The sequence below is a fragment of the Aricia agestis genome, chromosome 8 (genome assembly GCF_905147365.1).
Source record: "Aricia agestis chromosome 8, ilAriAges1.1, whole genome shotgun sequence".
In the NCBI taxonomy this organism is placed as follows: Eukaryota; Metazoa; Arthropoda; class Insecta; order Lepidoptera; family Lycaenidae; genus Aricia; species Aricia agestis.
In genome coordinates, this window is record NC_056413.1 from 7,945,874 (window position 1) to 7,973,281 (window position 27,408).

The following is a 27,408-nucleotide window of genomic DNA, read 5'->3' on the forward strand; positions in this document are numbered from 1 at the left end:
CGAGAAAATTTTAAGATATCGTGTTTTTTCTCAGATCGAATTCTCGGAAATATAATGTAGTATTTAATTTTAGAAAATGAAACAATTCGGCGCTTATTTTCAAGCATAAAAATGAATTATAAAATCGACACTTTAGGGTTGATATGCGGCGTTGTCCTGTTGACTTCGGCACGTTGTATGTATGTGATTTATAATAATTGCGTAAATTGATTAAAAATGCTATGTAATAGTCTTACCGCGGCAGTCTCTGAGTGCCACGCTTTTTTTTCTTATCACATTATCTTCCGTCTCTTTCTTTTCTCACTGACGTGTTTTCCTCAGGCGCGCTGGAGGGCGGTCACCTGGGCGGCGGCGGCGGCGGCGGCGCGCACGGCGCGCTGCGTGCGCCCAGCTCGCCGCCCGCGCCTAGCCTGGGCGCCAGCCGTCACAGCCTTATTGGTGAGTTAGAGCGCTTACAGACGAACGGCACTCTTCTTTCTTGTTTCATTATAGTTCTCTTTAAGCATAGTTCAAATTACGACCTCCGTGGCTCAATGGTTAGAGCGTGTGGCAACTCAAGCCGGGGGTCACGGGTTCGAATCCCGTCGCAGTTTTTTAATGTTCCTGGGTCATAGATGTGTATTAAATATGTGTATGATCTAATAAAAATCATAAACATATGTATAGTATAAAAGTATTAAATATATTTCCGTTGTCTGGTACCTGTAACACAAGTCCTTCAGGTACTTAGCATGAGGCCAGACTGACGTGGTGTGAAGCGTCCATAGATATTATTATTATTATGTGAGACGAGGCATAAAATATAAAAGGAACGTTTAACATTTCTTAATTCTTCATTTCTTTAAAAAAATTCGTGAAACAACTCATAGGTTTGAATATACTACTTTTACAATTTCTAGTTAATTATACTTTATTAAGTATACGTATGACTGTAGATAAAGTATCAGCTCAGTGGACCGAGCTATACGTATGACTGTACTTCATCTACAGTCAAACGTATACTTAATAAAGTATAATATACTACTAGAGATCGCCCAATGTCGAAATTCGACCTTAGTTTCAACGACATTAGGACTAAAAATATTGACTTTATCATATTTTTTTAAACTCTTGTCTCTGGGACTTAGCTGATCTCAGACTGGCCGTGTAAGCATTGTCTAATAGTATCTAAGATTCAATAAAAAAAAAACTATAATCCATTTTTAATTTGTCACCCTGTTGTCAACAGACTTCAACCATAAATAAAAGAGTATAATTCGTATGTGTAGGCTTGTCACTCAAAAATCTGTCATTTTTCTAGTGTGTGTGTTGTAGTGTGTGTAATGATTTATTTCTTAAAAAAATGAATGATAAAAGCATAATTTCAAAATAATATTAGCTCGATGCACTCCTTCACCATATAAACTATAACTCTGCAAAATTTCATTCACCTACGTTTTCCCATTTTTTGTCAAAAGGGAAACAAAGTTTTTGACTCACGTATTAATATATAGATTTTTATATCCTGAATCTTAAATTATAATTTGTTGCATTAATTATATTATACTTTGTAATATTTTATTTAATAACAAATTAATGTACATACTCCTACAAATAATATCATAACTCTTTAAACTGAATACTCGAAGCTCAGCTAAACTAATAATAGCGCGTGTAATCAGGGGTTTTAAATGATAACACGCGTAGAAATGTACAATCGATAGACGATTTGAATAAACTAATTAGTGACAGATTAAAATTCAATTAGTTTAACATATTCCATTACCTTAAATGCATGCAATTATGCAAAGATGCCACGTGCGTTATTGTTCTATCAAAATAATTCAAATGCCGTAAACTTTAAGGCCGTATTAATTATTCCACTCGCATACTTTAATTTGCATACATATGTGTGCGTACACCGTACAGACGAGTAAATTGATGTTTAAAAGAATAACGTATATGAAATTTCCCATGGCGATATTTTCCGACCCGCGAAGTATCGAAGAGGGCGATCGCTAAACATAATATTTAGTTTTCCGTTGTGTGTTTAAGGATGTAAGTTTAATAATTTCGCGTTAATGTTTCACTTCCATGGTAATATTTCCTGACGTTAAGAGAAGATGACATTGCTCAAATGCCATACAGGAGACGATTGCAAAGAAATTATCTCCATGTACTATCAGAGAAGTTGATTCCTAGGCAGATGGCGGACCTAATTAATTTGGTCGCGTTATGTCAAACCCATCCGACCGATCACAGCTAACATTGAATTGACATAAGCCGACCACATAACGTATGTCCGTCAACTGCCTAGGAATCGATTTCCTCGATGGTACGTTGTATACACGTAACCTGTAATATGTGTGTATGTGATTCATTTTCATATATGAAGCGAAAGGAAGGCTACATAATACTTACACTGTTTGTGAATCTGTGTGCCAGGATGTAAGTTTAATTCAGCGGTAATGTTTAATTGAAGGACTTTAGAGATTCATCAGAGGCGGCGGCGGAGCCTGCGCCGTAAATTCAACTTACTACATTGATTAATTTATGGTTACAAACTGTTTCTTTTCTTTTGTCCCGGCTCTTTGTTCCACTTTATTTGTTCGAGAGTAATTAAATAATAAAGGGCACTTATATATTAAACAGGATTTGCCTCGAGGGCCCGGAGGACCTTCCCTGATATAGTGAATTGTTTATTATGTAATCGGAGCTAGTATTGTCGGAATCGGAATTCGAAATGCTAGCGACAAAAACAACGTTCGAAATACCACTATATAATTTAGAAGACAAGCGCCGAAAGTGCTAATTAAAATTATTATGGGTCCGGTAATTGCTGTGACAGCGTCCTAATTTTAATTAGCTTTGACAACAATTATTCAGACTTATCAGACTTTTTTTATTTGCAGACTTATTCAGAAAAATAAGGAAAACAAAACAAACTCATGACATAATACAGTTTATTTTTCACTCTTAATATAATTGAATGATGAATCCTTAGAGCGAGGGTTCATAATTAAATATGAAGATTTGTAATTATAAACTAATACCTAAAACCTACGTCACAGGCGGATGTCTTGATAAAAGTTATTCTTCATCCGAATATTTAAATTTCATATAATATTTAGATATACAGAAATGGCGCGATTAAAATAGTTTTGTTCACTTAAAATATCTCTGCGGGCTATTTAAAGTTTGCGCATATGCAGTTATTTTTGTCGGTCTGAGTTTATTTCGGGCTAAGCTTAAATTAACATTAGATTTCCTTTTACTGTATTAATATTATTTTGTCGTCATTGAGTATTATTGTTAAATATATGATGGGATCGGTTAAGACAGTTTACCCGATTTAAATAACCTATTATGATATTTTAATGCAACACTAAAAGTGCCGGTTGGCAGCGTCTGCGGGCGACATGAAGCAACCGCAGACGACGTGTCGCAGCGACACTACTGGTTTGTATGTATTTCTATGAAATACCCTTCGCAGCTAGCGACATGAAGCTAGTGACACTTATTCATAGAAATACATAGAAACCAGTAGTGTCGCGACGACATGTCGTCTGCTGCCGCTTCATGTAGCCGGCTTCCAACTTGCACCTTAAAGGAGTGAGCACACTGAGACGGGCCGTGCCGGGGCTCAGCGTGCCGGGGCTCATCGCAAAAGTCCGCCTCCATACAATTTGTATGGAAGCGGAAATCCGCTGCGACACAGTGTGCGATACGCGCATCCGCTTCCATACAAATTGTATGGAGGCGGATTTTTGCGATGAGCCCCGGCACGCTGAGCCCCGGCACGGCCCGTCTCAGTGTGCTCACTTAATGAGTATAATGCATCTTTTTTCCTTTTTTATTTAGTCCGTCCGCCTATCAAACCGAAAATTCAATGACAAACCAACCTTTGCTTGAAGTTAATTTTCAGTAATTTTCTTATCTGTCGCTCCAGTAGGCAGAACAAATTACAGCTCAAAAACGGACAACAGTACAAAATTAACATTGAAATAATAAGTGTCTGTAAATTATTAGGCAGCGCGATAAGACTGGCTGTCCGTCAAAGTGTCAGTCCGTCTGTCTGAGGGCTCAGTTACAAATGGTCTAAGGGCTGGTTCGCACTGTGACAGGAGCTGAGAAGTAGCAGCAGTGTCTTATTAAAATATCTTGAGAAAATTAATTGGTTGGGCACCTACCTGATGGCTAGCAGCACTTTTCAAGCTTTTATCGCGGGCTTTGAGCGCGGCGACCGAATCAAGAAATTCGGTAATAAAAATAAAATGTTTGTGTGCGTGCGGCGACTAGATGTATGCGAATTATGATTGCACTAAATGACGCCCGCAACTCCGTTGCGCCAAAACCCCGTTTATCGCACGGGAACCGTACATTTTTCCGGGACAAAAAGTATCCTATGTCCTTTCCCGGGACTCAGGTATCTCCATGCCAAATTTCAACAAAATAGGTTGAGCAGTTTGGGCGTGAAGAAGTAACAGACAGACAAACAGACAGACAGACAGACAGACGCACTTTCGCATTTACAATATTAGTATGGATAAGTTGATAAAAATTCTATGCAAACGTTACCGCGGCAGTCCCCGAGTGCCAAACGTATTTTTTTTATTTAGCTAGCATTAAAATAATCAAGAAGTTCTGAACAAAACCATTCGACGGTACTGCTGAATTATACATGTTTGTGCCATGACATGGCCACTGGAGCGATACCGCACTTGGAACAGTTTTAATTATGGGAATTGGCCCCCTGGTATAGACTGAGCCTAATTGCGGAACACTTCCCGCTCCCATTGTCACATCATTCCCGATAATGTTCCCGTGAGATTTATTCAAAAACTCGCGGATCCGCTGACAGGGAATGACTAATTTGACAACAAATTTTTGTTCGCTCCATTGTTTGCATACAGTGGAAGGTAATGATTTTCGGTCATAATTTGCTTGCGTAGTATTTTAAGTTTAAATATGTATTCGTTTAATCGAAATATAATACTAAGGATTTAATTAATGTAAAATGCGGACCTGTTACCTTTTATTGCTTAAACCGTTGTATTAAATGTGTTTTAACACATGTTTGTATGAAAATACTTAAGAGTTCCTGGCATCATGTTAAATATCCACCGACATACGGTAAAACATGTATGTTATTGATCAGCGTAGCTAGTACTTCTAGACTTCTTCTTATATCTTCTTATATATAAAAATGGATTTTCAAATGTGTTAGTCGCGCTAAAACTCGAAAACGGCTAAACGGATTGGGCTGATTTTAGTTTTAAAATATTCGTAGAAGTCCAGCGAAGGTTTTAAAGTGACACGAAGTTCACCGGGACAGCTAGTATATTATAGTAATAGATAACAATAATTTTTAATATAGGCCTGGTTTAGCCTCTTGCTCGGAGGCAATTATACGATTATATACGAGCAGCATCTATCTCCACTCTTCCATTCCATTAAACACGACATTTCCGACAACACAAGTCAAGAACATTTTTTCAATAAATCTCATAGATATTAGATATTCTATTTCTTGATATAATACTAATAAATGGCAATAGAAACAATATAGATTTAGAGAATGTCCAAGTCTTAACTTATATTGTAAAGCTAAAGTATTGGTTCGATCGAGCGCGTTGATTTCTTAATCTACTTAACCGTTTTTTATGTAATTTTGAACAAATATAGAGTAGACCATGGAAAAAGACGTGAGCAACTTTTACGGGAAAATGTAAAGCTCTTTTATTTACTGGGCGGAGCCGCGCTTCACATCTAGTAACAAAAGTCTTTACGGTAAATGTAATTAAAAATACCTTCCAATTATATCGCTGTAAAGAATTGAGCGATATTCGAATTTAAATTGCTAAGGACGTGACCTAATTCAGTGCTAAGCAACTTCCTATAGAGCGTCCGTTTCGTCAATAAAAAAGGTAGGAAAAATCCCCCGTACTACATTTCGTTTGAATACTCCGGATACCCGAGTTTTATTAACTTTGATTGAACAAAAAGAATGAATATTAACAAAAGCCTTCAGCGCCGAGAGCCGGCTGGTGCATATCTGTAATTATTTTCTACCCTTTTAAACTTTATTATATTGTACAATGCGAATGTGATGAAAGAAAGTATTTGTACCCGCTTTCTATCATTGTTGAGTAATGGAACTGTCGATTTATTTATTCTACATTACATCTACTTTAATTAATGTAGTAAGAGTATTATGTTTTATAAAATACTCAAATATACGTTTACTGAAAACAGCATGTAGGTTTCTAATCGAATAGCATACCTAAGACACGGGGAGTATGCAGAAGAAACATCTACAACTCAATAATGCTATTTTCCCATGTATAAGACCCTACGTAAGTCAATTTTATGGAAGTATATTAAATAAAAAAAAATATCGTTGAAAGTATAAAAAGACGATAAGAATTGTTAATAATAATTAGCTTTACTTGTCAAAGACTATTTAAATAATAATAAGTAATTATATATATATAAGTAATAATATATAAAACCCAAAAGTGACTGACTGATTGACATAGTGATCTATCATCGCACAGCCCAAACCACTGGACGGATTGGGTTGAAATTTGGCATGCAGGTAGATGTTATGACATAGGCATCTGCTAAGAAAGGATTTTGATTCCACCCTCAAGGGGTTAAAATAGGGGATGAAAGTTTGTATATAATAATACTTCTTAACGCGAGCGAAGCCGCGGGCAAAAGCTTGTAAAATATATATGTTTGGTATAGTATTTAATATAATATGTATAATATAGGTATATTGTATTTGTATATTATGTAGTGTATTATTTATGGATTATAATATATAATATTTATTATAATGCATCATATTTATTTGTTTAGTAAAGATTTCTAAATAAGAATTGTTATTATTAATGTTTTTATTTTCAACTCTTTACATGTAAGTAAGTAAGTAATTTGTTGTAGATTGTTTTCTTTTTGCACATTGCCTATTTGCTTTTTATAATATAAAATAATTTCCTGCTTTTTGGTTGCTTGGAAGAAATTGCTGCATAAAGCCGCCTTTTGTCTTTATATTATGTAGTTTACTAATAGTACTAAGAAGTTTGTATTTCTTTATATTATTATGTTATGTGTAAATGCAATAAAGAATATTCATTTATTCATTTACTTCGACTACGGTATATTATGTTTTTATTATTGTAATATGGCGTAGCATGTCGTAGCACGTCGTAGCACGCCGTAGCACGCCGTAGCACGCCGTAGCACACCGTAGACAGTGTAGCTGCTGACTACGAAGCGCTACGCCGAATGCTACGCAGATTCTTATCTTAAAGAAGTCTAGTATAATAATACTAGACTTGTCTATGGTAAGAATATATGTTTTCTTTCTGGTATTGGTGACTATCTGGTATGCAAATTTTTGGCTCCGGACCTCTTAGAAGGTAGATGTTTTTTTTTTAAATTAAATAAGGGGGCAAACGAACAAACGGGTCACCTGATGGTAAGCAACTACCGTCGCCCATGGACACTCGCAACATCAGAAGAGCTGCAAGTGCGTTGCCGGCCTTTTAAGAGGGAATACGCTCTTTTCTTGAAGGTTTTCTTGAATGTTCACAAATATCATAATTTTTTTAACAAAAATGACATCACTACCCATCATATTATCCGCGATATTTACACATAAATATTTATTACAGCGTCACTACGTTATCACCGAATGAATATAAAGTTATTCGAGTAAATATGGCGTGTTTCCGTATTCTCTTTACACAAAGGCGCGGCTCATAACAGCTTTTTTGTGCTGAGATTTTTTTACATGTTCAGTGTTCGCATGCTATAAATCTGTTGGCGTGTATCCCGCATTGCAGATAGGTCCGATTCCTGGGAAAATCACTGAAACGACGAGCTTCCGGTTCCTTCCATACTTAGGGCCTGTTTCATCACTCTCTGATTAAGTGCCCAATAGGCCTATTCACAACTTTTTTGACAGATTCTCCATACTTGATCTGTCAAGTTAATTGGTGGATAGCCTTATCAGGAAGTGGTGAAACAAGCCCTTAATGTTATAAATGCGAAAGTATGTCTGTTACGTCTTCCCGGCCATACCGCTGAACAATGAACATACACTGGAAGTGTGGGAATATGCGTGGCCGCCACAAAGGAAGATCTTCCGACCGAGCGAGGCGTTATGGCGTCGGATCGGAGTCCACGTGATATATTTCAGCTGTCGTATATATACTGACGCGCTCAGAAAACTTCGATAGCGCGATGCAGGAATGTTAGGCGAATTGTGGGTACTGCCACAGAAGTATAAGTCAAAAAAGTTTGTTTCGTACTCTCGTGTACAAAATAATTTGCACAGTGGTTTCATACAGTCGAAATATTTAGTTTTGTATAATAATGAAAACTGAATTGAAAAAACACTAAAAACTTGTGATTTTCACTTTTTATTTTTGAATTTTTTCACGTTTTTCAGCTACAATTAGAAGGATTCATTTCACTTTAATAGCTTGTACACAAAAATTTGTTATACTATAAGAGATCTTAAAGGACACAAAAGTTGAAAAGTCATGTTTATTAAAAGTGCGCAATTTATGTCACTTTAGTTATTCCCTTTGAGTGTCCAGTTTTCACAAAAGTCACATCAAAGGAATGTAGAAATTATATACGAATTGCTACTTTAGCCGGAAATGAATACTAAATGGTGCATATTTTATATTTTACCCTTAAACGATTTATTTTTTTAGCCAAATTTCATCAAAAAATGTAACTTTCATACATGGAAATGTTCGAGGCTTTAAAATTTGATTGTCTCATTCCTGGAAAAATGATTTATTGAAAGTATTTGCCATTTGGTCATTGTTTCGTGAGGAATATTATGTTTTTATTTGTGCGGGGCCCAGATTGAAGTCATCATTTTATTATTTTATATTATTTTGTACGTTATTGGAATCGGTCGTTATATGATTTGACGTGCGAGTTAAAAATCCGGGACGAAATTCGTTTTTTCCAATACGCAGTTTTTCACCAATACGCGGAACGTGTTCAAATTTTCACCAAAAATATTTTTATTAAAAATTGACAGATCGGCAAACTCGAAGTTATTAATTTCAGTATTCTCTTGATGGATATAAAAGTTTATAATAAAAACTTTTACAAAATAAAAATCCAATTTTTACGGATATATTTATTAAGGACACTCAGGGCTTTCGTGAAGGAGAAAAGGGTTTGACAACGGGGGCTGTTATTGTTTATTGTATTCGTTTACATTACACAAAGGATTGTTTGTTGTTGTAATATGTGGATCTTTGCGGACCTCCGCCAGCCGCGCACTTGGCGCGTCGCCAGACGTTGACTGACTCTCCAAAAGACGAATTTCTTAAAGTAGTCACATTCAGGGACTCCAATTATACACTTGGAGTGTATGTTTAGAAAATAAATTACGATTTGTGGTTAAAATAATCTGAAACTATATACTATATAAACTATATTATACGCTGATTATTTATCTAACAGACTATCTAGTGTATATTTTAATTTTTAGTTATTAATAGTGCTCTCTTTGTTTGTGGTTAAACCATTTTGGATTAGTACGTTTTTATATTTTTACCTTTTTATTAAAGCGTTGTTTTTAGAGTGACTGATATGAGAAATAATTTCCCAATCAGTCATCCTAAAAAATAAACGAATACAATATGGAGTTTTCGTGTAGTACCACCGTATTATGATCACATCAATCACAATCAACAGAACTCTCTGTATGTATATTTTAGCAGGTATCTCTCGAATGACGCCATATTTGTTTTGTGACGTCATATACTCTGTGGTGACGTCGCGAATATCACAGATACAAATAATAATAGTCTGCTCTGGGAAAAGGATATTATGAGCAGATGTTCGCCGATGTTTGCTTTTCTATGCTTAGATTTAATGGTAGTGACGCATCGTTTTGCGGGGAATTCTATATTTGTGTATCGTATTACAATTTGTGTTACCATTATTTATTGTGTACATACAAATATTGTGGCAAGATTGTTCGTGTTGATTCGGATAGTTTTTTGGGTAGCAAGGGAGGTAGTACACGGTGTAAGTAGTACGTACAATGTACATACTTCAACGAAGTTGTCGCTTAACCGTTACTTGAAAATAAAAGAATGGGTAAGATGCGCAATTATGCACAAATACAAAATATCTGGATATTAAGAAGGTATCTATAGATTGTTGATTTTAAAACATCTTCTATACAGAGTGTCACTAAACAAAATGATAATACTTTAGGGTGTGTATGTGTCCTTTGTAAAAGTAGCAGCGCAGATATATATATTTTAAATTTTAGTACCTTCAGGCAAATTCATAAAGTATTTACAATAGAAACATATTACAAGTCAAACGTGACTTTTTCACTGGTTTCATGCAGAACACTATAAAAGGGACACATAAAATACATCCTAAAGTTTCACTTAGTTTTGTTACACCCTGTATAGACGCAATCGGTTAACGAAAACAAAGATACTATATTATTCCAACGCCATACCCTCCTGGGAATATCTGTGTATCCGGGATATGTGGAATTGCCGTCCGTTTTCGTTACATGTGGAATGTACGTCATGTACGTTAGAACTCCTACAATTAGTATTTATCATTTATACGATTGTGCTTCATTTCCAGTGTTTGCATTCAGCTAAACCGCAATAGGTAAGCGTGGTGTATTTAATGCGCGTTTTGGAACCACTGCTACAATTAATATTGTTATTACCGAGGTAGCGTAGTTGTTATGGGTTTGGCTCTTAATTCGGTTGTTAATGGTTCTTGCGTTTGAGTGGCCAATAGAAAAGTTGTTTAAGACATTGCAGCACACATGGATTTTATGACAAAAAAATGAGAGAGGCGAGATTATGGTTACATTTAGATAAAATAAGTTTATTTTGTTTGCTTTCATTATGAAAATTGTTTGCCTGCTTTTATTTGATCTAGAAACTTAATTTCAAACCCTAAATAAGGTACTTAAACAAGAAATAACAAAGAGCGTAGTACAAGTTTTCAAGTATCATACGCGTTTCATACAATAAAATGTGATAAGAATTCCCCGAGCTGCGCTCCGATACAGTTGTCAGGCGTCAGGTACACTGCTAAGTTTTACCACAATATAAATCGCATACAATAGATCATCTCTTATTAAAACATCTGAGTTAGACTCACGCATATACTGACATGATTTCAGATAGCTTAAAGGAGCAAAATCGTCACGTCGTCGTCTGTGTGCTAAGCGGCATTGGTTTTAACGACACGGCTGACTCTTTTCTACTGTCTAATACGGATACTGTGGTTTTATATTATTCATTTCTTTCATTATATTTTTATGAAGCGATAGCCTGGACTGGCCTGGAGCTTCACCTATATGTTGTGACACATGAAAAATAAGGACGAATATACGAGTACTGCACAAGTAACATTTCGTTACGAAAATAAAGTTTATTAAGGTGGCCCTTGATTTTATTTTGATTGAATGATTACTTAAAAATTTTGTAAACAGTCTAACGGCATATAAATATAGCTAATGTCGGAATCATTAACGAAATTCTGAGTGTGAGCATTAGAAATAAACAATAATACAAAGCTGACGCTATTATAACATCATAATAATCAATCTAAACAATTGATCGATTTACTTAACAAGACAAGATATCTAATAGACTTGGGAATTGATAGAAAATTGATAGGAATTGATTTATTTAAAGTTTAAGCCTGGAACCTGGCCATTTATCGGTGTTCAGATAGGGTAATGGAATTCCAAGTTATTCCAGATAAATTGAGTGTCAATATTATCTAGTCGTTACACTGAAATAAATTACCTCCAGCTCGTGGAGCGGCTAGAGTCTTGGCGACCCTATATTAATTATTCTAATTTCTAGTAACTTTTATACTACAAGTGAAATAAAAGATGGAGTTATCTTGTCATACTGTTTAACTTTAAACTTTGTGTTAGAATGTTATTTATGACGACGAAAGAAAATTCATCAAACCACTGCGTTATGATATAACATAATACCACTCATTTAATTTTGTTTTCTTAACAAATTTCGTTTGTACCGCAATAGCATGTCCATATTATTTTGGCCACATATTGTGTACAGATCTAACGATTTGTATTCTGTGCGCACTCTCCGAATTACATTTAAAATTTAACAATATAAGCTACCTACTTTGGAGTATTAGTATCGTGGTTTCAATATTTTATAAAGTTTAAAAATGGAATTTTGTCGCAACTTCTCTTTTATATTTTTGTTTTCTATATGATTCTAAAGTTAGAATATTTGTTGTTATTCCTTGATCTTAAGGCGATTCTTTAAAACTCCTTGGTTAACCTCACCTAAAATCTTTCTAGAAAAATTTCTTGTCAGGTGTTTACGTACGTGCGTAGAGAGCATTAATAGAAAAAAATAAGTTAAATATTTCCTGCTGATTTTTCACACCGTAATTTATTTTAAATATCGCCGTTGTAAAAAACTATCACATGTCCCTATTGAGGGCTCTAAGTATCTACATGTATTGTAGTTAGAAACGGAACAGACAGACAATTTTACATTCATAACATTAAGTATGTATGGATTTAAATTCGTATAATCCTCTGGCCGACAGGTCGTAGGTGTCGCCTCTGGCATTCGGGAAGAATTCGGTTCATTATTTTGCCATCCATTGCAGCAGGCGGATTGGCAGCCCGCCAGAATATTATAATATCGTAAAATACATAACAGCCTTCAATAAGGTCTTCAACTTTTTGTGCTCTAGTGGCGTCTTCAGGAATAAATCTTCGAACGAGATTTCTTGAACGTAACGTGAAGTGCGGTTATTAGTGTTTTAAAAGAAATCATTATTAAAATAATGATTTGTCATTATATAAAATCACTCTTTATATTATGTATCTGGATGCATATTAAAGTAAATCAATTATTTTATAAGTAATTCAAGAAAAAACAAAAACTTACTCATGGGTCAAATCTAATAATCATTCTCAGCCTCTTTCAGCTCAAAATCAACTGGAATTAACTTCCAGTTTAAAACTATGGCAAAGAATCATATACCATGCAAACATACCTCCATCTGCGCAGTCCGATCAAATACAGGAAGTAGGAACGTTGCATAGAAATCAAGAGAGGAGCGTCATTTGTAGGTAAGCCTCTCGGCCGCGACTAGTAAGCCCAGTCAATTTAGCTTAGCTCGTGTCACCTGCACCACAGTACTGGGATATCACATCAGTGACATCACTATACTAATCTACCATATTAAAATTATTTGCATGTATTTTATAATATTTATAATAATATTGTTAGATGTTATGCCTTCTAAAAGGTTTTTCTTGACACTTTTAATATATGTTGCTGTTACAACCCATCTTTGACACTATTTAATGCTGTAAAGTTTATGAGCTTATAAAGCTCATAAACTTTATACCTATACAGCCTATACCAAAAACCTGAGCTTTTATTTCGAATTGTTTTAGCCTTTAATTATTAACACCAGATTTACTTCTCAGGCTCTGAAATCGCAGGCGTTAGTTCACCTATGACAATAGACTACAACATTAATTAAAAGTACTTGATAAAATTTTAATCACCGAACTAAAGAGCAGGTAATGAAAAGGCCCACCGCCCAAGAAGGCTCGACAGGGTCGGACTGTCCGTCTACGAGATGCCAATAAAATAGATAGCGAAACTCGACAACTTGGGTAATTGAAACTTTCAATAAAACTGCGACCGCCACGGCGCGGACTATTGAGTGTGAACATTTTCATGTCATAAATCTATTAAACTACTAGAGTTTTTCCACTTTGCACAGTGTTTTAGAAATCCCCAAAATCGGACATGACTAAGTTAAAGCAATAAGTCGATGGCGTCTTATATTTAAAATGCAAGAGTAGAACTCCAGTGTGCGCATTTTACTTAGTTTTTGAGAAAATCAATTTTTAAATTAGTAATTTTTTGACTCCCTGAAAACGAAATTATTTTATTTAAATTAATTACGAGGGTTTGTAAACTTGCTACCCAGTTGATTAGATTGATCATTAAGAGACACAAATTTTGTACTTTATTTCATTCCTACAATTCAAGTAGTTCCTGAGATTTTAATGTTTTTAAATATTTAGTCTTTATTTTTTTTCTGCTCCCCTATATGATTTCCGCACTTTCTGTCAAAACTGAAAAATACTTTGGTATAGTCTTTACACTACAATATTTTTAATTTTTGTGAATCGCGTCTCATACGTAAGTCATAAATTTTAAGAGCAAAGTTTCATCGAAGTGTTGTGGACAACGTTTTTGACAACCAAAATGAAGTACAAATGGTGCCGTAATACAAAATATGCCAAAATGTGAGTAATAATTAGTACTATAATAGTGTGTGAGGATATAACGGCCAACCATGCGATTCCAGAGATATTATTTTTTATATAATTTTACATTTTATTATTTTTACATTTTATTATGTAATAACAACTAGGAAAACATATTTCAGCCCAAAAAAATGACATCTGGAAATTCAAGTTCCTATGTCTCTACGCAAGCGTCCACAAGCGACCGCCCGCGACGACGCGAGCCGCCTCTGCCGGCCTCGCCGCGCTTCTTCGCGCCGCTGCCGATCCGGTGTGAATTGGCCCTTATTTTAGAGCGCCTTCTGTTGTCAACTTGACACATATATTAGAAATGCAGTAGGAGTTCTATAAGATAAGATAGATTGATTATTATTATACCAAGTGATAATATTATTAAACATAATATTCTAACGTATTAAAAACTATAAACAAAAACATAATAACTAATAAGTATGATTAGTTCTATGTTACAATGAAGTAAAAAATAAAACGCCATCTACGACGAAACGAACATTTTAGTTCTAATCGTATTAGAACTAAAATGTTCATTGCATCGATATATTTCTGGATATTTTATAATATTATACATAAAATATATTAAATATTTTTGAAATTTTATTTTAATACACATCCAAGACCCAGGATCATTGAAAACTTTTTGTTCCGTCTGCGGGACTCGAACCCAGGACCCCCGGGATGAGCGTTGGCCACGCGCAATGTGAATTAATTTTCATCGATATTTTCATGGAAATAAGATATTTTCCCACATCAAAATGTAGCATTTGTCCTTTCTCAGACTCTAGAATAACTGTGTACAAAATTTCATTGCAATCGATTCAGTAGTTTTGGCGTGAAAGCGAGACAGACAGACAGACAGAGATACTTTCGCATTTATAATATTATAGTATGGATTCAAAAAGTATTTTACGTGATAACCTAAATTAAACACGTTATTAATTTGGCTGTGGCATATAGGCTTTGTGCTTGAATCCAAATCAAACAAAAACAAATAAACAAAATCCAAACGATGATTTAGCACTCGCATATCATGTAGTGGGGTCGTCAATAGAAATTGTAGCTTACCAATTTCCTGGAGCGCCTAGTTAATATTATGTACGAGATTTCAATGGCGGATCGTTATCCGAGCCCGTACTGTACAGTCGCAGACGACGCTGGTGTATCACTTATGAACTTTATTACCGAGTGATACGGTCGAAAGTGATACACGAGATACTTGTACGATACAGGTGCAGGATTACATGTGAAGCACAATGTTTATTGAGAATCAAGATGTTACAATGTTATATGGAGATTGGTAGCGTGGGGCTCGAAATTCAATGAAGCTTGACATAGTAACTATTTAGTAATAGTTAAACTTGGCAACAAATAAGTTAAACTTAGCAACAAAATAATTACATTCATCTAAGCTAAATGTTGCAATGTGATATAATAACTTTATTATTCATAGACCCAGGCATACACTTTTGATTTATATTTTTAACATATGAAGCTGTCAAAACTTTCTAGTTTTGCTGAAAAGCTCTACTTCAGATTTTTATAGGGATAGGTTAAAATTGATGAAATATTTACACGCGAATAATCACATCAAATCACAACAAATCACAAGCAATATAGTATGTAACGATTCATTTAAACAGCGGCGCGGTCGCGCTGTAATCTACATATTAGCACAGAATAGATAATAGTACAAGATAATATATTAGGGTGTTTACAGACCCGCCGCAGCGGCATTGCACCGCACGGTATCGCCGGCGCCGTGTGTAAGGGCCACGTAAGGGCTCATAAAAATACAAGGATGAGTAATGGAGCGGCACCACCGCGCTGGTGCGGGCGATACCGCTGCCGCTGCGGCGCCGTGTGTAAACCGCCTTACACTTGCTTGTCATCTCGCGGTGTAGCGGCCAAAGCGGCGGTAGATCCAGCCTATTAGCAGTCCCATTTTAACATGCTTCACTTGTAAGTTGTAACTATGTATGTTAGAAAATCTTAGAATCTTAATTTGACTCACTTCCCGGTCTTCCGAGAGATAAGGATGAAATTTTGCACACGCTCTGAGTTCTGATGACAATACATGACTAGCTAAGAAATGTCATTTCAAATGCAATATGGCGCCCTCCCCAAGATGGCGGACAGGCTATTTGATATGCACCCCCATGATATGGGTTTGCTGTCAGGAATACGGAAAAGCGTGTTTTTTAGTTCTTTTAAACTATTATAATATTATTGTGTCCAATACATACTAATATTATAAATGCAAAAGTGCTGAACCGATTTTGCTGGGCATGGAGATACTTTGAGCCCCGGGAAAGGACATAGGATAGTTTTTATCCGGGAAAAATGTACGGTTCCCACGCGATAAACGAATTTTGGCGCAACAGAGTTGCAGGCGTCATCTTGTTTCGTTATATTTAATTTAATAGTTTCGAAGCCCATCGCCAAGGCTAGCCATCAAAAAATTCCTAACTTTTCGCCTTATACTAGTATATAAAAATACGGTAAGAGAAAAGTACAATATTCTTGATATTGTAAATGTAAGAAATTGCCCCGTAGCTCGGTACCTACCGCGGCGGACGTCCGACCGCACGGCCGGGAGCTTCCTCCGACTACTCTGTGGAGCGGCCAGCCGCAAATATTCTCTTAAAACCCATTTCGGTTACTTGGCTTTGGTCAATTCGTTCGTTTTCTGCATTATACTGCTAGTAATAGAACGGCAAAATGCAAATAATATAGTTTGAACTGGTTTTAAGAGGTTATTATTTGCTCTCTTAAAAACCAGTTTACACCAGTTCTTTTGTGATGGATCAAAACAGTCGATTTCAAATGAGAGCATCATGCAGTTGCATGAGTTGTACGTAGACATCGCAAGCGCCAAGTCATAAGGCGAGATTTTATGTCAAGTCTCATTAATTTTTTAGGGTTCCGTACCCAAAGGGTAAAAACAGGACCCTATTACTAAGACTTCGTTGTCTGTCTCCAAGCTGTATCTCAAGAACCGCTATAGCTAGACTTTTAAAATTTTCACAGATTGTTTATATCTGTTGCCGCTATAACAACAAATACTGAAAACAAAATAAAATTAATAATTAAGGGGGTCTCCCATACAACAAACGTGATTTTTTCGGTCTTTTTCGCTCTATATTAGTAATGACAAGTCACAAGAGGTAGGCCGCGCTTGAATGTTTCACACATTCTTTTGTTACTTATATGTGTACTTTAATAATAATAATATTAAAATAAAATAAAAATTTAAGGTAAAAAAATTTGTTACTTATATGTGTACTTTAATAATAATAATATTAAAATAAAATAAAAATTTAAGGTAAAAAAAATAATTAAAAAAAGAAAACAATTTTTTGTCTAATTTTGCTCTGTATCGGTGCGGAACCATTCGTGCGCGAGTCCGACTTGCACTTGGCCGATTTTTATTTCATGATTCACTGTCTTGCTGTCGTGCTGAATTGAAATGTTAATAAAGAGAATATTATAGATACCTACTTTAATTTCAGCTACACTACATACAGGCCATACAGCTTAATGTGTGTGTCAGCAACACAAATGTACGGGACGCAATGTTTGGATAGTGCAATATAATTAAGTTAACTTACCACACATAGCATCAAGAACCTACTAACATTTCACTATGTATTATTAGCTCAATATGTACTTTAAAACTTTTTGAATCAGTCATCACGAACAAGTGAAAAGTTGCAATACAGATTTTTTCACTTGTTCGAATTGGCTGATTGATTATTATTATAATTTTAGAGATTTTCCAGATGATCATGTTTCCTTATCTGAAGAATACTTTGAAACTATACGCGAAACAGTGTGAAATCCCGTGGAGTCGGTAATGACATAAAAGGAAGCATCCGGTTGTATTAATTATCGCATCGACCGCGGTAAAAATAGCCACAGAACGAGGACGTATCTTAAATAGACCTCGGCCGTCCACTGTGTCACTATTTTTACTTTCGTCTTCTATACTATTTTTATGTTATGCTATGCTACGATATTATAGGTAAGTTACTAATCTTATATCTTTAAACGAGCAATTCTTATATATATATATATCTCCAACGATTTTCATGAACTAGCTAGGAATCATTTTAAGAAAATGTCTTTTTATTCGTGTTTTATCGATAATCGATAATCTGAAAAATATGATTCTTCCTGAAAGCTATTGGCGAATAATAATACTATTTTATTAGCAACTAATTGTTTTAACGACCAGCAGATGGCGTCACGAAGTCAATGAGTTTTTGCTATACCGAGCAAAGCTCGGTCATCCAGGCACTGTAGATTTAATACAGCAAATGATACGAAGAATGAGAGAAATAAAATATTTATTTTTTATAAAGGTAAAAGTAACACACATTTGCGCTAGTGATCCTAAAAATACCAGAAATGCCCATACAAACTGCTTAAAGCTAATATTTTATGAAACTGAAATTCTAGGTAACAAGCATCGTTCCTTCCACAAATAAAAGTTATCTACGATCACGTAGTAGGATTTTGAAATTGGAACCGGAATTCTCACAGGAGAACATCAAACCCTGGGTATCGAATATGGGGAAATAGACAAAAAATACGAACGGGATTTTGACCGCCCTATCATTACTGCAAAAATATGTGAATATCCTGGTAAACTTAACAAATGATCTAAAGATTGTGATTAATCTTATCGTTTATCTTTAATTTATTTAAAAACTTAATTTTTTCTTTAAACTACCTGTACATTTCCGAAGCCAAACAAATAGAAGTAAAATTCGTTTATCGCGTCGGAACCGTACATTTTTCCGGGATAAAAAGTATCCTATGTCCTTTCCCGGGACTCTAAGTATCTTCATGACAAATATCAGCAAAATCTGTTCAGCGGTTTGAGCGAGAAGAGGTAACAGACAGACAGACAGATAGACACACTTTCGCATTTATAATATTAGTATAGATGTTAGCGGTTGCCAGACTGTCAGACAAAATCCGCAAAAAAGACTGTATCCCGACAGTTCAGTGAAACTTATTCATTTGGCAATTGATTTCAGTTGGCACAGGTCCTGGCCAAGTCCTGGTCACAGAGCGACCATTTCTAAACAATTTCCAGCTAAAATATTTTAATGCTTACTTAAAAATCTAAAACGTTGTATGTAGCGCTGCTATACGTACCTACTGGCTATAGTAAAGTTGTTATTATTTGTTATTATAAGTAAGTTATTAATATTTTTAATTATTCTTTATCTCTGAAAAGGACTGATAATAAAAATTTATAAAAAAAACACCAGGTTGCACGCTGGGAGTGCCGGCAAAAGTGAAAACGAAACAATAGATGTAGGCATACATTTTGGCCGCGCGGTGAAGAGCCGGGGATATTAATAATTCCCTTTTACACCGTGTCGGCGGTATACTGCCTCTCAGTATTTTTAACCGACCTTAAAAAATGAGGAGGTTTCTTTTCAGCTGGATTCACGTGTCTCGACACGAGTTTGCGCAACGCCGCTAAAAACCTTTTACTTCAAAATACTATTAAACTTTACTTTTGTTTTTAAGATAAAGATATTTCACAAGATGAGAGGTTTATGTAATATATTATATAACTTGATGGGCACGAATAGAATAACAGGTTGTGTGGTAAGCACAAATACCCGGGAATGTCTCAGTGAGCAGGTACAAAGGAATTGCGTAAACTACCGACGACTGTTACGAGATAATAAAATTATTATGTTGAATAACGAAATTACCGCCTTCCATATTGTTCATCTGAATAATATAGGAGGCGGCAATTTCGTAATAATCTTTGTTACCTTAATTATTTATATCTCTACCTACAAGTGTAAAAAAATAAAGTCATTAAGTATACTTCAGCACCCGTAGCATGGCTACAGTAGAAATACGAAAATATAGACAAACAGCGGAGATAAACTGAAGGTGCCGCTCCGATTTTTACCGCGGCTAGCCGCGATCGAAAAAATATCAAATATAATGCCACTTTATGACATACTCGTAGACTATAGTCTACGTCATAAAGTAGTATTTTATTAGAATTTTTAGAACTATGGTCTATGTCATAAAGTGGCATTTGATTTTTTGTCGATCGCTGCTAGCCGCGGTAAAGATCGAAGCGACACCTTCAGTTTATCTCCGCTGTTTGTCTACACTTTTGTATTTCTACTGTAGCCATGCTACGGAGAGTTCGCTGTAAAAATATCAGCGCTGAATGAATAACTTGTTCTTATTTTTGTAAAGGGAAGCGCCCCGCGCCCACGAGTTTGACTATACAAAAATCGGCCAAGTGCGAGTTGGACTCGCGCACGAAGGGTTCCGTATCATTATAGAGCAAGATTAGGCCAAAATTGTGTTTTTTCTATGGGAGCCCCTCTTAATATTTTATTTTATTTTAATATTAAATATTATACTTAGTACACATGTTATAACTAAGTACTTTGAGAAAAATCGAGTACCTACCTGTTGCCATTATTGATATAGAGCAAAAAAGGCCAAAAATCACGTTTTGTTCTATGGGAGCCCCCCTTAAATATTTATTTTATTTTATTTTTAGTATTTCTTGTTATAGCGGCAACAGAAATACATAATCGTGAAAAATATACGTGGGAGAGCCATGCTTCGGCACGAATGGGCCGGCTCGACCGGATAAATACCACGTTCTCACAGAAAACCGGCGAGAAACAGCGCTTGCGCTGTGTTTCGCCGAGTGAGTGAGTTTACCGGAGGCCCAATCCCCTAACCCCTACCCTATTACCTTCCCTACCCTCAACTATTCCCTTCCCTTCCCTACCCTCCCCTATTACCCTATTCCCTCTTAAAAGGCCGGCAACGCACTTGCAGCTCTTCTGATGCTGCGAGTGTCCATGGGCGACGGAAGTTGCTTTCCATCAGGTGACCCGTTTGCTCGTTTGCCCCCTTATTTCATTAAAAAAAAACCTGAAAATTTCAACTCTCTAGCTATTACCGTTGTTGTAGGAAGTACATAATTTTGTTATTACTCAAAAATTGATTCTGTACACGCGGTATTATGAATTCACTTTGTTTTTACTCGTAGATACTTTTTTTTTAATTTTATGTTGTCTTATATTAAATTATTGTGTTATATTTCTACTACACATACTTTTTACCTACGTAATAAAGTAAATCCTAGCATATTAATTGCACGATTAATTACTTAATTACCTCAACGTAACATCTCTGCAATTAAATAAACGCAATTATCTTTTCCTCAGTACGCCGCAAACACAAAGATGTACATTTATATAGACGTGTCTCAACGTAAACAATCTCAGCAACGTATGCGTTTGACGGGCGCGCCGCGTTGTAACTTTTCTGCTAGCGACTCGAGCAAATTGCTAATGTATTCATAGAGTAATGGAACGAATGAATTCATTTTCTCGTAAAAAATCGTCTCGTGTTGTCGAGTGAAATCAGTTATAAAAGCAGCAATTACTCGAGCAAAAATGTGCCTTAAAATAGAACGTAAATGACGTTTTATTCATAAATGAAATAATAATTCTGAAACAGCTAATGAAGGTGAAATGTGTAAAGTATTAATAGATTTTATTATTCGCTATCACTATAAAATAAATCTACAAGATTTCTTGCGGATAAAACAATAATCAAACATACACTTTACCTTTAGAAGAATTTTTAATTTGCATTATTTTGTAATAAGTAACTAATATTTTCTTGTGAAACAAAGAACGGTCTCGAACCTAGTACTCTTAGTTCTCTTTAAATATCGAAATAGATAGAGATAACATTTTCATACGTTTCTTTGTTGTCTGAGCTAATAAAATATTGTGTTTATTCCTTATAGCATGTCTGTTTCAATATATCATTGACCCGACATAAGTTTCAGTCACGTAGTTCCCTACAAATAATAATGATTCTGATTTCTTCCATTATGGAGTTGATCAATAGAGATTATTACGGGCGGATTTTCGTGAATAACTCCATATTTTTTCCTATTGGAGAAAATGGAATAAGATTTGTAAAATATTGTTTTGATCGTGCCTTTTTGTGCGAGGGCATTAACCTCCTAGTTTGTAAGAAACTATGTAAGCCGAAGTAGGTTAGGTAGGGTTCCGCATTTTAACTTAAACACTAATTGGTTTGTACTTACGTAAATAAGATATAATCAACGTAGCTCTCCATAATATTTAGCAAGCTCCTATTCTGACACATATATTTGACGACAGTTGTATTGTTCGTCGGAATTATGAGATGTTCATCCATTAGTCAGTCCCGTATGTAAAAGTAATTTCCAACATGTGATGCGGGCGATAAACAAGTGTGAGTGTACGGGCGACGGCGGCGTATCTGCTAATTGAATCTATGTTGAATCTACACAACTTTCCGCAAACTTTGTCAAACTCCCGGAGGAATTTGATTACCTTATCTTAAGGGGATACGTTTTATTTTATTAGCGACATCGATCATTTAGTAATTAGTGTCGGGAAATCACTTCAAACATCAGTAATTACTACATAATTAAAATTAACGAATGAACAATCTTTGTGATTGAAACTGGGAGCAAAATATGTTATTTTAATTGTGTTAGTGGTTAAATAACCTAAAATATTAATGCTATGGGCTATGGCTATATTGACAAGAAAGATAAAAACCGGCCAAGTGCGAGTTGGACTCGCCCATGAAGGGTTCCGCAGCAGCAATAAGGTTTATTTTGATTAAATTAAGAGGTTTTTGATTTATTTTCATATTTCAGTTGATTTAATGAAAGTTAAATTAAGGTTTACCATTTCTGACGTATAAAAAAAACTACTGGCTAGATCTCGTTCGAACCAATTTTCGTTGGTAGTTTTTATAGTAATGTACATCATATATATTTTTTAGACTTATCATGCCCCTACTTTAGAAGTTAGAGGGGGGGGGGACGACGACACATTTTTCCACTTTGGAAGAGTCTCTCTCGCAAACTATTCAGGTTATAAAAAAATTATATTAGAAACTTTAATATGATTTTTGAAGACCTATCCATGGATACACCACTCGCATAGGTTAGATAATTTTTTTTTTGTTTCAGTTGTATCTATGGGGAATTTTCAATATTTTTTCCAATTCTGTATCAAAATCTTAAAGCGGTTTACAGACTACATCTACTTACCAAGTTTCAATAGTATAGCTCTTATAGTTTCGGAGAAAAGTGGCTGTGACATACGGACGGACAGACAGACAGACATGACGAATCTATAAGGGTTCCGTTTTTAGCCATTTGGCTACGGAACCCTAAAAATAGATAGAATAAAACTATGCATCGATGCGAAGTTACCGCTTTGGTTTCTATCCGAATATGAGAAATTTTATTTTGTTAAACATTGTATTTTTTCTAAACTTGTTAAAAAATACAAACCGTTTGTCGACAGCACTCGTTTGTAATAAAACAATCTGTATTGTTCCATCTATATCGGAAACGGTTTATCCGAGATTGAACCACTCCCTGATCCAATAGTTCAATTCTATATTATGTACATGCCTTGGAATTGATTCTAAAACCTTCGGCGGAAAACTTTGTATGTAATGTTTACCTTCAAATCCGTTGCATGGAAATTCGTTTTTCGTTCGGTTACCGTGCATTTTGTATGTCCTCAGAATTAAGAGAAGTGCTCAGATGTAGATATTTGTCCTCGTAAATACATCTACGAAACTCCTAATTTCCATCAAATACTGTTTGAAATCACTTACAGCGATTTAAACGTTAAGAGGCAGATCGACGTACTTTCGCATTTATTTTATGTGGAAGTATGATTATTTTGGACGGTATTATCTAAAAAAGCTCAGCTGTCATTATAGCTCTTTTAGCTAAACTTTTTCAAACCGAACCGAACCGAACCGTGAGTCCGTGACAAAGCCAACCAATGGAATATTGATTTATTTGATACAACTTAATGATTTTGACGACCAGTTTATGTAACTTATAAATTACTAGCACGATTGCAATAAATAAAATCATAATTATTTTATCCATGCAAATAAAAATACGCTAAAACTCGAGAACGGTTGAACCGATTTGTCTAATTTTAATCTTGGAAAAATCGTGGAACTTGGAAGTCTAGGGACGGCTTATAGGAGGAGTGATGCGAAGTCCACCGGGTCATATAATATTTTTTTTATGAAATAAGGGGGCAAACGAGCAAACGGGTCACCTGATGGAAAGCAACTTCCGTCGCCCATGGACACTCGCAGCATCAGAAGAGCTGCAGGTGCGTTGCCGGCCTTTTTAGAGGGAAATAGGGGAGGGTAGGGATGGGAAGGGAAGGGAATAGGGAATGGCAGGGAAGGAAATAGGGTAGGGGATTGGGCCTCCGGTAAACTCACTCACTCGGCGAAACACAGCGCAAGCGCTGTTTCACGCTGGTTTTCTGTGAGAACGTGGTATTTCTCTGGTCGAGCCGGCCCATTCGTGCCGAATAATGTTCTCCCACGTCTTTACTATAATAATATGATCGTAAAAATGACATGATAATAGTAATAATAATTTACATACGGATACTGCTACGGCTAAGTAGTTTTCCTATTTCTTATGATCAAAGTTTTGACTCGTTATTATTCACATTTTAAATTAAAAAGTATCACAATAAATTTCATTTCATGTACAGGATTATACCAGCGTTCAGATTCTTAATCCAATCAGAGGATGGCTTGCTTCCAGCTCCCATATGAGACGTTCCTTTTGTCAAGATATATTGCCAAGTACGGTAAAAGATTATAATCAAAGGTATGCGAATAATCTCAGCAGACATTTCAACGTGAAATTGTGAAATCTTATATTTTAAAGGATAAAAAATATGACGCTCGCAATTCCGTTGCGCCAAAATTAGTTTATCTCGCGGGAACCGTAGATTTTTCCGGGATAAAATGTATCCTATGTCCTTCCCCGGGACTCTCCAAGTATCTCCATACTACATTTCAGCAACATCGGTTGAGCGGTTTAGGCGTGAAGAGGTAACAGACAGACAGACAGACACACATTTATAAAATTAATATGGATAAAGAAGTATGGATTAATTATTATCTGTATAATTATTAATTACTCTATCCACTCGAGCTAAGCTTAATGTACATTTTTCATTTTCGTTCTCTACAAACGAGGAAGTTGAATGGAGTTCAGCTGTTGGTCTTTGTTTTAAGTCCGTTAGTGCGATAGTTTGTAGTTTTTAAAGTTCCTCAACGTTCAGGCAACAAGTAGATTAGTAGTCATTAGTCAGCTCTAGGGACATTTTTGTATGGTTATAATAAAATAAAAAATAAAAATAAAAATTGTTTTATTTCTGAATAAATTTGAATCAAATATTTTCAGAATGTTGAACTACATGTTGCCTACCACCGGTTCGGGAACTAACCCGGCGAGAAGAACCGGCTTAAGAAACTCGCACGGGGCCACTTTTTAGTAAAAAAGTGGAAAATTTGTCTTTTAAAAAAATAAAATTTACAATGTAAATAACTTAATCTATACAATATGAATACATAATTAAGTGATATCAGAATAATTAGATGATACCTATGTGTGCTTAGATTGTACAACAGCTTTTAAAATACTAGACGACGCCCGCAACTCCGTTGCGCCAAAGTACGTTTATGACGCGGGAAGCGTAATTTTTTCCGGGATAAAAAGTATCCTATGTCCTTTCCCGTGACTCAAAGTATCTCCATGCAAAATTTCAGTAAAATCGGTTTAAGCGTGAAAAGGTGACAGACAGACACACTTTCGCATTTATAATATTATATATTAGTATGGAATATGGATAAACACGTAACGTATTTCTATCTAATTATCCTATAAATGAGAAAAATAATTATAATTAAAAATGTTTAACAGATATGTTTTGGGGCCTTTTTGTATCCCTCCCAAATAAATGGTTTGTACATGAGTCGGCTCGTTCTAAATGAAACTTGCTCAAGCAACTTTACTTATATTACTTTAGTTTGTGTTCATATTCCTGTTATGTAATTTCAGGGAATTATTCATAACTCGTAAAATATGACGACCTTTGTGGCTGAGTGAGTGGGTAGCGCTCAAGATAAATCGCGGGTTCATTAAGACACGGGAACCGTACATTTCATATAAGGAAACCAAAACATTTGTATGTTCCTACCAGGACTCAAAAAATATGAATTTATTTTACCAAAACCAGAGTAGCAGTTAATTGCAAACAGTTAGCAGAAAGGTTTAACTTATTATATTATAAAAATTTGTCTGTCTGTCTCTTCAAGACAGAATATTTTCATAAAATTACTAGCTGTCCTGGCAAACGTTTCTTTGCCATATAAAGTATTTCGGCCGTATTATTTTATTGAAGTGACTAAATAAGTATGTCACCATTTCAACGTCCATCGCTATCCCGTCGCACGAACAATGGTGGCCGTCAGTCTCGAGTTGTAATATTTTACTATTATCTATTCAACAAATGCACTTATCAATATAATAAGCACCCAGTAGCCGATTCTCAGACACACTGAATATGCATATAAAATTTGGTTAAAATCAGTAAAGCCGTTTCGGAGGAGTACGCGGCCTAACATTGTGACACGAGAATTTTATATATAAGAAGATTAGCATGGTCTATAGATGCCGGCATCTGTATACAAAAAGTGAATGACATAAATACCTAATTTCGTAACCAAAATAAACAAGTTGTTACCCAGTCGACGGTGACTGCGACTAATTTCCAGTGAAAGTTGCTACTAACTCGAACCAAATACTTTATTTCGAACCACTGCTATGAGTTCCGACAGCCGTGATCGTCTAGTGGTTAGGACCCTACGTTGTGGCCGTAGTAACCCAGGTTCGAATCCTGGTCACGGCAGCGGTGCGCTGTCACGGCGGAGCTGACTTTTTACAATTTTTGCTGTCTGAAATATCTAATTAAAAATGTGGTAAGATATTGAAGAGTACATAATATTATATACGTACTAGCTGACCCGTCAAACGTTGTTTTGCCATATAAATTATTTCTAGTGTCAATATAAAAAGTAGATAAAAACCTATTCTCAGGCCTCTCGAATCGGTTGAGGTTTTCCAATCGGTTGAGCTG

At 35.5% G+C, this 27,408-nt stretch overlaps 1 protein-coding gene and 1 non-coding gene across 3 annotated transcripts in view; both read left to right on the plus strand.

Moving 5' to 3' along the window:
• The first annotated feature begins 396 nt into the window (after nucleotides 1-396).
• The window catches only part of LOC121729375 (cyclic nucleotide-gated cation channel alpha-3-like), a 100,598-nt gene continuing 73,586 nt past the window's right edge, over nucleotides 397-27,408 (plus strand). For both annotated transcript variants that reach the window (XM_042117864.1, XM_042117863.1), the window contains exon 1: nucleotides 397-438. The gene's annotated coding sequence lies outside the window, so the exon portion shown is untranslated. The remainder of the gene's footprint in view (nucleotides 439-27,408) is intronic.
• Trnah-gug lies at nucleotides 27,109-27,180 on the plus strand. The gene has a single exon. It is a non-coding gene; the product is annotated as a tRNA-His (tRNA).